Source organism: Jaculus jaculus, chromosome 6 (genome assembly GCF_020740685.1).
Source record: "Jaculus jaculus isolate mJacJac1 chromosome 6, mJacJac1.mat.Y.cur, whole genome shotgun sequence".
Lineage (NCBI taxonomy): Eukaryota > Metazoa > Chordata > Mammalia > Rodentia > Dipodidae > Jaculus > Jaculus jaculus.
This window is the reverse complement of record NC_059107.1, coordinates 86372009-86384071: the sequence shown is the minus strand read 5'-3', so window position 1 is coordinate 86384071 and position 12063 is coordinate 86372009. Positions and strand designations below refer to the sequence as shown.

The window sequence follows — 12063 nt, the reverse complement described above, 5'->3', positions numbered from 1 at the left end:
GTGGTATGTTCCACCATAAAGCGATGCTCTTTCAGTTATAGGTAGGGACAAAGAAAAAAAATCCACAGTATATTAGAAAGTTTGGTTTTCAAAACAGAAGATGGGCAGGCTTCACCTGGCTAGTTTATGAAGGGAAGGACAAAGAGATTGGGCTTATTTCCCTTTAATTTATTGTTCCATAGTGCTGTCAATAATAATTTCTGACAGAAAAATAGTGGGCTTTTCCAAGGATTGTATGTTTATTTTTGTTGTTGCTTAATAGACATGTTGTTCTTGATCTCAAAAGATTATTGTATGTATAAAGAAAAGCTATTGATGTCAGTGTACAGATTTTATAACTTAATTGTTGGTTTAAATAGTTATTCAGGATTTCCCTTTTTTAGGTAATATTCCATAAATCATAATTATTTAGTCTGTTTTCCATTAGCACTTGAGTCATATTAATAACAATGGTGATTTGAGGAATGTTAGACATGAAGGATCTGTTGAACCATAGTATGCACTGAAACTTTTCTTAGAAGATCAATGCATTAATCTATGTTAAAAATCTTATCTGAATGGGTTGGTTTCTTTTATGTTATTTTATTTCTAATATTTATCTTAAGATATATATTGTACATTAAGCACATTTCTGCTCCCTACTCCATCTCACTCCATCTTCCCCCTTTCTTACACTTCTTCCATTAATTCACTTGGTTAAACAATTTCATTTCCACTTTCATAAGTACATGCATTTTTTGGGACTATGTAAATTCTAGGAACCACTAATGAGAGAAAATATATGGCTTACTTCACTTAATAAATTTGTCTCAAATTTCATTCATTTTCTTGCAAGCATTTCTTCATTCTCTATGGCTAAATAAATGTTTATTCTGTATATATGGCAAAATTTTCTTATCTACCCATATTAGTTTCTCTGTGGACATCTCAATGGAGGCAATGCAAATAAAATAAAATAAAATAATCTATTCTAAACTTGGAAAAGAGAGTTAAACATTATTCCTACATTTCCTTTTAGGTAAGAGAGGGAGATGTCTTAGGTTTTACCTTTAAGGAAAAGATTGTTTCTTTTTTTAGTTTTGTCTCTTTATTATGCGTGTTTGTAATGGTAATTACTAGATGAAAGACCATCTGAACTGTTAGTACTCTGATGACTGATTTCAACATTGTACTCATTTGTGCTAGCTATGCTTGCAAACTACACCAAAACAAGACACCATAATTTAGGTGTTTTTAGATAAATCATCTACTTTTTATTTGCAAGCAGAGAAAGGGAGAGACAGACAGAGAGATAATGGGCATACCAGGGTTTCCAGCCACTGTACATGAACTTTGTATACATGTGCCACTTTATGAATCAGGCTTTATGTGGGTATGGACAATTGAACGCAGGTCATGAGGCTTTGCAGACAAGCGTCTTAACTGCTGAGCAATCTCTCCAGTCCAAAGATTTTTGTTATTAAATTGTTAAGAGTGACATATTTCTGCATTCTTATTATAAAAATAACATTCACTAATTTGAGGTCAAAATATTGTCCCATTTTCCCTCATTGTAATGCTGAAATACCTTTGAACTAATCTTCACATATGGTGTGATGCAAAGAATTGACTCACTGCCAGAAAGTAAACTAGGTTTTGTAGCTAGGTTGATAGTATATTGAAATAGAAAATGTGACCAAGAATTTCCATGTGAAATAACAGCATGAAACCAAAATTCATTCATTTGGAAATTTTATTCATCAAGAATAAATTTGACATAAATATTCCTTTGGAAAAAATAGGGATCACCTTCTCTCTGTGACAATTAAAGTCTAAAGTCAGGGATGGGAAACTGGCAGTAAGCAAGCTTCTGTAATGGTAGCCTCTATTTCATGAGCACTGTCTGTGTACCAGCCCTCCTAGGAGCATGTACTTATATGTTCTCCTTCACAAAATCCCTAAAGCATGCATGCTTATGAGGAAAGCACTGTTGTCATTCCCCAAGGAAACAGCACAAAATGTTGAAAATACACAAGGTTAACCTAGCCACGCCCTAGGTCCTTAACTATCCATAGAAAAGTTTGCCAGCCTACCTACTGTTTCCAAGACATACTTTATATTTTGCCAACTCTGTGTTTTGTTTTGGTGTAATTTGACCACACTTCTAGCATTACAAATGGGAAAGAGAAATGAAATACATTCAAAAAAGTTGGAATCCACATAGATGTTCATTCATTCATCTATTCAGCAAATAGCACAGTGCCTCCAAGATCCAGGCAGTATTATAAGAGCCAGGGAGAAGTAGGGAATAAAAATGATAGAAATCTCTTTATTTGGGGCCTGAGTAGAATATTCTGTTTGTAGGGAAGAGAAGAGTGAAAACTAAATAAGTCATTATGTTATGAAGTAGAAAGTACTATGAAAGAACAGAGACAAACAGTATACACAGAATTTGAAACTGAGACCAAACCAACTATGTGCCTCATGTGGGGCGGCGAGTGCACGGGCTCTAGAGCACGCGTATGCTTGATACTGGCTGCAGTGAACAGCAAGGAATTTGGGACAGCAGGATTGGTGATCTGGGAGTCAAGATGAGAGGTGACACGGAAGGGACCTCCCAAACGGGTGGGTTTTATCCTCTTCCTGTTCAAGGTACTTTAGGCAGTCATAGTGGAGATGTGAAGTTAGGGGGTGGCAGGAAATCGAGCGTTGCTGTGGCAGGATGTGATTTGCGTATTAATTGGCTAGAGTTTGAAGGAGGAAATGATATTTCCAGCATTTTAACTTTGGTCAGTATGAGAATGTTAGTGCTCCATAGGGAGGATGAAATGGTGTTCAAGAAGGTAGGCAACTGGAGAATGCATCACAAGAGCAATTAAAGAGATAGTGAGGTACTATGCTAGTTTTGGGGTTGAATGATAGGGCTCTCTTAGGATTTCTATACTTGGATTTTATTGGCCTGTAAAGGATGTCACTGAGCCTCCTGGAAAGCAAAGCTATAGTGAGGTGGTAACCAGAGCAGGTTGGGGTGGTGTGCAGCATGTCACTTCTGGGCATTGGGGACCTCCGTCAGTCATTTCAGTTCACCTTGATTCCAATATTTATTTATTTGTTTGGAACTAAAAATAGATGCCTCAGACAATTATACTCCTGGATATATTTTGGTGTTATTTAGATAATTATTAAATATTAGCTATTAATATAATATATTCAATAATTTATGAGTATGAATAGCACTATATGCCAGCCAGTAGGTGGGCCAATGAAACTAAGTTGATAGACTTCTCATACTGTTATGCCTAGTTCTTGGCGTCCCCAGTGACCACCGAGGAGAACCAAACACGTATGCAAAGGCAAGGAGCTTTATTTCAGGCTTAAGCTCAGACTCTTGACTTCACCAACGCAGTGGATCCGTACAAGAGCCCTGAGCAGCAGGGGGCCAGGTTTTTATAGGGATTTGAATAAAGAATCAGGGCATGATTGGTAGATTTAAGTAGTAACTGCACTTGTATTTTTCTGATAGGCTTAGGATGCTGGGGGCAGAGCAGGTGGGCAGGGGGCTAGGGGAAGTTCAAGCAGATTAGGTAACCTTTATTGTGATTGGCTATGTGTGTTTGAGGAACTTAAGCAACTTGTTTTATGACTGTAGAAATGTATGGCATAAGCAGTTTGTGATCTTTTTTCAGTAACTGTTAAATTCTTATTTAAACCTTGCTGGGAAACAGAAACTTAGGCTACTGGTGACTCTTAAGCCTGTCATGGCATCCCTCTGGTTCCTGAGTCCTTCAATACTACTTGCCAACTATTGTGAACTATGATAATTTTATCATTTAAGACAACTTTAGAGTAATCAGTGTTTTAGAGAAATATGTGGAAAGCAGCAAGTTGCCATAACCATCTTGTAAAATCTTCAAATTAAAGGCTTAGATAATATATCAGTTAAAGCTCAAAAAATTATGCTTTAAAAAATTAAGTTTACTTGTTTCAGATTTGATGAACTCAGTTTTAATTTCACATTTCAAGGAATTAAGGAAGACTTACTTAAAACCTGAAGCAATGACACTTATGTGTCTTTTTAGAATTATACATTCACAAGCAAATGGGAAAAATATGAAATGACATGTTAGCTATCCTCACATGTGAATATTTCACTTATTAGAGGGTCCTTTTATGTTTTGCAGAGGTTGTTCTTGAAAATGAAGTTAAAATGAAACATATAGAAGTTGTCAGGCTAAGAAGCTGATTTTAATGACAGCTTTAAAAGCAATAATGTATGCTTCTAATTTTCAATGACATATGTGCAGAATGCAGTCCCTTCAGAGGTACTGAAGCTGCCAGCACTGAGTTACTCCCTAGAGGCCATCACAGTCTCCATCTGAAGCAAAGTGTGAAGGGGAAAATATTACTGAGGAGAAGGAATTTAAATTGTTAAATAAATATCTTTAAAGAATAAATTATTTTTCTAAAACCCAAAAAATATTTATTAATGTCTGCTGTTTCTTCCATCACCTTTTCATTTGTTCTCTAATTATATTTTAGCTCCTATTACCCTGATTTCTATCCCTTAATGACCCCAATTTTCTGACTGGCTTTTTTGACCTACACAGAAGCCTGCTAAGCATTCAATTATTCTTTATGAAGTTCTGGAGTCATTTAATCTTCTCTGGGAGGTTCTTTCAGGAGCACTGTCTGCTCTCTACCTTTTGAAAAGGGAGCCCTTACCAAATCCTTTTTTAACTTTTCTTCCTGTCAGGAGTTTTTATTATTCCTTTTTTAAGGACAAACCCAGATACCATCCCAAATATTACCTTCATGTTTATGATTGCTATAATGGTCTTTTATTTTAATATTGGATTACATTTAGAAATATGTGGTGTAACCAGATCAATTGACAACTATTTTCTCTGCCTATCATCTTCCTTTCTACATTAAGACTTTAGCTCTTGTATGAAACCTTCTCTCAATCTATGGATTGAGTGTGTTATATTCAAACCTACATTTAATATGTAAATGTAGCATACATAAAGTAGGCATGTCTGGATGCATTGGTCAGACCTATTTCTCTGGCTGTTCTTACACCCTGGAGCATGGCATGTGAGAGAGCAGTGAGAATTAATTTCTGAGTAGAAGTGGTCACATGAAACTAGTAACTTTCTGGTAGCGAGAGTTGGTGCTGACTCACCTTCTGTAAGCCTTGATAACTGTGGTGGTTTGATTCAGGTGTTCCCTGTAAACATAAGTGTAGAAATCCCTGTCCCCAGTTGATGGCAATTTGAGAATTAAACCGTCGTGGAGGCAGTGTATTCTTGGGGGTGGGCTTATGGGTGTTATAGCCACTTTCCCCTTGCCAGTGTTTGGCACACTCTCCCGTTCCTGTGGTTCACCTGATGTCCAAGAGATTATGTTCATCCTCTGCTTATACCATTGCTTTCCCTGCCATCATGGAGCTTCCCAACAAGTCTTTGAGCCAGAATAAACTTCTTTTTTTTTGTTTGTTTGTTTTGGTTGTTTGTTTTCTCCACAAGCTGCTCTTGTTCGGGCATTATCTGCTAGCAATGTGAACCTGACTGCAACAGTAACCCACATTGCTTCATAGAATTAACCAATTTCTACTGTTGCTTAATTTTTCTTGTTTATGCAGTATATTCACATGAAAGAATACAAGCTTATAATATCTGTGACTTCCTGTTTCCTCACAGTGAGTCCTCTAGCATTAATGTACTAGGAAATAATGAAAATATCTGCCTTCTTTAAAAGTCTCATAAATAATTTGTCCTAGCATACAATATAAAGTATTGCTTCTTAGCTATCAGCCCTATGCTATAACTATAGGCTTCTATGAATTTTGTCTTCTGTAGAAGCTTTAAAGAAACACGTTTTTCTTCTTTAATTGATTTTTCACAATACACTTGTTAACTAGACTTTCTTTCTGATGAAGATACAGGGAAACCTGTCTGCTGTGCAAGAATTCCTTTCTGTCTGAAGAATGACATCACCCTCTTGTGTAGAAGAGGACTTCCCTTGAATTGTGCATGGCAGAAACCTTGGCATATACTCTATACTCTATAATTTCTAATTTTCTTCTGGTTTTCCAGCCTTCATGGATTATATTATTCTTTTCCTTCTTATGTGGTAAAAAATCTTCTTGCTGAGCAATATTTTCCACCCTTTCTGTGCTTTGTACATTCACCAAGCAACATGTTTTCCATGGTACACACGGTGGTGCCACTTACCACGTGGCTACTTTTCATTTTTGGCATTCTTTTCTATTCCGCAAAGTCCCCTCGTGAGTGATGGCATTAGTGCTCCTCTCCTGAGGTTACAATGGTAACTTCTTTAGAAAGTCCTCTCATTACTTTCCTCTCTATACTTTTCTGATTGAGATTTCACATCATCATTTGTGTTAGCCAATTATTATGACACCTTATAAAAACAACAACCTGAAAATTCTTCCTTAGTCTCTCTTATGAAGAGGGGTTAAAACAGTGTCATCCATAGGAGATGGAATGCTAAAAGAAATAGTATGTGGGAGTCATCTGTTGCTTTCCTTGGCGCTGCTGGGCTTCCTGATGTGTGCCACTAATGTCCAGGATGAGGAAAACCTGGTGGAAGAATATTTGAATAGAACCAGGAAAAGAATAAGCAATGACAGAAATTTATAATCTTCTGTATAGAATTATACTTACACAAAGAGACCTGGAAATATATAGGGAATTTTAAATAGCACTGAAGAATATTACAGTATGTAACAAGTAATTTTAAAGGAGCTGATCATGCATTATTTATTTTCTCACCTTTACAGTAGTTCCTACTGTACAGAATTCCTTGGGGAAATTTCTTTTGCAGTTTGACTTTAGCTAAATCTGTTGGGAGAGACTAGACTGAAGGAATTGGCAGCTTCAAGAGGGTCATTACCCATTGGTGTTTAATTCAAACACTGTCTGTTGTAACAAAATGTCAGACTTGGTCATTTAGAGTCTTTTTGTTGTTGTTGAAGAAGCTGATTCCATCATGCAGTAGTAATGTGTCATGACTGATAGTTACCCAGTGTTGAGTTCTCTGTTTGTATGGGATCATTTTGCCTTTTATTGTCCCTAAATTATTTATGACTATGTACATATTTACCCTAATCCACTTCCAATTAGAACGGAGTAATGCTAACTTTATTTTTTTTATCTATTCTTGTCTCCTAGCTAATCTTTGATGTTCATTGGTATTTGGTTTTATAGTTTGAATACTTTTATTTGGAAAGTTAACCTTATTTCTGGCTGTGTTTATTTGAAAAATGGTATAAATATTTTAGAGCTTTCACACTGTCCAAATTTGAAGAATTTGGTTTGTGTAAGTTGAAGCTGCCTAGCTGTTTCTACTCTCACTTACTAAGCAAGGAATGCTCAAATTCTGGTCCCATGGAAGATAAGTATTGCTTAACCCTCAGGCTTTCATATGGTTCCCCAGTAATACACATTACAGATCTTGTGGTGATAACAATGTTAGCACTGGTTTCTTTAGTATTGTTCCTTTGCAGGAGACATATTTCATACTATAAGTATTAAATTAATTGTAATGATGCTTGTTGAATACATTGTATAATATCTTCACATGTTTAAGATCCGATTTTAGTAAATTTCAAGCAGTAAACATTATTACTAACTATAGTCAACTGCTGTGCAGTAGATATCAAAAACTTACTCATGCTGTGCTTCAAAGTTTGTACTTTTTAACAACATTCTCTCATTTCTTCCCTTCCAACAGATGGAAGCCCCTGGCAACTAGTGATCTAATTCTGAGTTTGAATTTTTATATGACACATAAAAGTAAAATGATGTAGTAATTTTCTTTCTGGATCTGGCTTATTTCATGCTGCATAATAGTCTCCAAGTTCAATCATATTGTATCAAATAGCAGGATTCCCATCTTTTGAAAGGATGAATAATATTCCATTGTGTGCTTTCATATGTATATGTGCATTTATATATAATACTATTTTATTATTCATTCTTCTATTGGTTGATATTTGGGTTGTTTATATATGCTGACTATTATAAATAATGCTGCAATAAATGTGGAAGCACAAATCTCTCTTTGAGATACTGCTTTTATTTCTTTTGAAATGTACCATGAATGGAGTTACTGAACAACATGTTCTGACAACAATTTTTTATTATTTATGAGAGAGCAAAGAGACACACAGAAAGAGAGAGAAGGGGAGAGAGAAAGAAAATTGGCCTACCAGGGCCTCCTGCTACTACACTCAAATTCCAGCCACATTCACCACCTCGCAGGTGTGGCTTGTTAGGTTCTGGGGTGTCAAACCGGGATCCTTAGGCTTTGCAGGCAAGTGTGTTAACTGCTAAGCCATCTCTCCAGCCTTAGTTTTATTTTTAAATCACTTATCAAGCCCTCATGCTCCAGATGCTGTGCTAAATGCTGGAGATTTGAATAGTCTTTTTTTTCTAAACAACTTCACAGATAATGAGAGACAGTATACTACAATATAATATCCTTGATACCATGTCCAGATACATAGAAAGTTTTGTTTATGGAAAGAACAGAGAAAAGCTTCCTATCCTTGTATCAGGAGAAGCTTATGAAAGGCTTCATGTTAGAATAAGTTAGAACTTTATTTCACTGTAAAATGTTACTACTAGCACTTATGACTACAATATTGAGATGGCAACTGGCCTGTAATTTTGTCTTGTTAACTTGTATTAGGTCACACATTTTTTTAGCCAGCCTTATGTAATTTTTATTCTCATTTTAATGAGTGTTTTTATTAAATTTTGAGAAACTTAAGAGCAGTAATTCTCTCTGACTTGGATGTCAGAGAAAGGTATGCAAGAATTGGGAAGAAAGTTAGTAATTAAAGAGCAATATGGAAATTATGGGGAGTAAAACTTTTATGTGAAAATGAGCAAAACATTGGAGGAGAGATTTTCCATGGACCAGCATTTACTTAATGATGGAGGCTGGTCACAGTTATACAGGCAGGGTAAGAGTGTTCTAATGCTAGACTATCATGGATGTTAACTTAATATAAAAAAAGCATGTACTAAAACAATGGAAAGAAAAGTTGTGATGTGGAGTTAAAATAGCATAATAATACCTGTAGAGATGTCTAGCATGAAGAAATTAGGTAAGAATAAGGGAGAAATGGTCAGGAAAATACTGAATCTTCTTATTAAAGAAACACAGTTTTATCAATTCAAGAGCAAACAGTTTTTTACTATAGATATTGCCTGTGAACATGGGTGTTGGCTGACACTGTTCTATTTCTTGCAATGGCCACTAATGGTCACGATTACTACACTCTGCACAATTTTGTGCGATAAAGAAAATGGATATTTATTACCCTGACATGAGGAATTTAGAAATAAATGAAATAATTTAAAATATGGGTATGCCTTATATCAAATTGATAACCTTTCTCTTGAATATTAAACAGCTAATGTTACTGGAGTATAGGGAATATAATTAAATTTTTTCAAAATACAAAGTGTTATCATAAAATTTTGATAATGTTTAATCATTTGAAATAACTTAATAAGTTTTAACTAACATAAGAAAATTAATAAATAACATTTAATAACTTATTGTATTCTATGTGATCATAATGGAATATATATATATGTATATATATATCAACTCCAATAAAAACCATATGACACACACAAACTCATAAAGATTTAATAACACATTAATTAATGATTACTAGGTTACTGACAAAATCAGGAAGGAAATTTAGAAACCTCCAAGAATTGAATAGAAATGAAAATGCAATATAGTAAAATCTAAGAAAGCAGTCCTAACAGGCAATAGTCTATCTAACACACCTACATTAAATATCAGAGTAATCTCAAATAAATAACATAATGATACTCATTGGAGAAACAAGGACAAACCAAACCCACAATAGATAGATAAACCCACATATGCTAATAACACAAATTTTGAGTGAAAACAAGTACATACAAAAACTAAGAAATCAGGCAAAAGTTCTTAAAAAGATAAACAAAATTGAAAAGCCATTATCCAACCTAACAGAAAAACGAGTGAACACCAAAATAAATAAAATTATACATAGAGAGGATACATTCATGGTAGATATCAATTTTAGAAAGTTATAAGGACATACCTTTAAAACTTATAATCCACTAAATTGGAAAATATGAAAGAAATAGTTGAATTTCTAAATGCATGTGACTCACCAATGTTACACCAAGATAAGATAAATAATTCAAAGAGTCCTATAACAAGTAGCACAATTTATGCAGTAACAAAAAGAAAATATGTCAAATAAAATAGTCTGGGCCTTGATGTGTTCACTTCTGAATTCTTTCAGGCCTTTAAAGAAGAATTAACACCCATGTTCCACCAACCTATTTTTTTTACAAAGCCCAGATTACATCGATGCCAAAGCCCTGTAAAGATAAAACAACAAAAAATCAAAAGTCAATGTCTCTGATGAATGTGGAATTTTGAGTAAAATACTTGAAAGCTAAATTCAAGAACCCAGTAAAAATATCATTTACCATGATCAACTGCACTTTATTCCATAGATTAGGGGACAGTTCAACATATACAAATCAGTTATTATAATATGTCACATAAATGGATTTGAATACAGAAATTACATGATCATCTTAATGGATATGGAAAAGGCTTTTGATAAAAATCTAACCTTTTCATAATGAAAGTACCAAGTAAACTGGGAGTGGAAGAAACAAATTTGAAAAATATAAGAAAGTCTAGGTATGCCAAATTTGTATCCAATGATATGATAAATGGGGAAATTGTAAAGCATTCTTATTAAAATCAAGAACAAGACATGGTTATCCATACTCTAGTCTCATTAAATACAGTGCTGAAAGTTGTTGGAGCAGAAATAGAAGAGAGGGAAATGAAAGGGAGAATGATCAATATTTGTAGAATTAATATCTCACCAGAAGCTCTCTACTAATTCAAGGCAATACCTATCAAAATTCTAAAACCATGCTCCATAAATATAAGATGTATCTTCAAATTTATTTGGAAGCATATTAAACCTGTGATAGCCAAAGCATTTCTGACCAAAACAACTAATGTTGATGGCATCACTATTCCTGATTTCAAAATATTCTAGAGCTATAGTAATACAAACAGCATGTCACTGTCATGAAACCAGACAGACACACACACACATGCACACACACACACACACACATGCACACACACATTATGTGTCAGAATAAAATATAATAGAAGATCCATGTATTAACCCATGTTGATAAGGCTATCTGATTTTTGACCGAAAAATGTCATAAAAACTAAATTCAACATGGAAAATTGGGTATCCACATGTAGACGATTGAAACTAGATCCTTATCTTTCACCCTGTACAGAAATCAACCCCATGTGGATAAAATAAATTCAAGTGAGATTGAAGCTCTGAAACTTTTAGAGGAAAAAATGGAGATAGCACTTTAAGATATAAATTCAGACATGAACTTCCCAAATAGAATGCCATTCACTCAGGAAGTAAGACTAAAAATAGACAAGTGGGCTCTTATTAAATTTAAAAAATCCATGTACATATAAATAAACCATTAATCAGCTAATAATAGACAAGTTTGGTATCATTATATTTAAAAGAATATGTGTATCAAAAGGAAAATTTAATTGGGTAAGTAGATAGCCTATGCAATGGGATAAAATATTTCTGAGTTATAAATCTGATAGAAGATTTAATTGAGAATACACAATATATTAAAAATGAATGACATACAATCAACCCAATAAATAAATAAGCTAGTGAAATGAACATTTAGTTTATAAAAGATGAATTGCATATGATTAATAAAATAGTAAATTCATTAATAAAATTAATGAAAAGAGTGTTTCCTGTCACTACCCATGAGGGAAATGCAAATCATAGAAATGCAAAGAAAGACTATATAGGACTATATACCCCCATGGGTGCAGGGAAAATGAGAGAGAAGGACAAAGTATATGGACATGCTTTGGACTTTTGCCACTGCAAACAAACTCCAGATGCATATGCCACTTTGTGTAACCAGTTCTACATGTGTACTGGAGAACTGAAGC

The 12063-nt window shown here is 34.4% G+C and overlaps 1 protein-coding gene across 2 annotated transcripts in view; it reads left to right on the top strand.

The window, feature by feature from the left end:
• Positions 1–12063, top strand: part of Nell2 (neural EGFL like 2) — a 396883-nt gene that overhangs the window by 161342 nt on the left and 223478 nt on the right. The gene's annotated exons all lie outside the window — the stretch shown is intronic.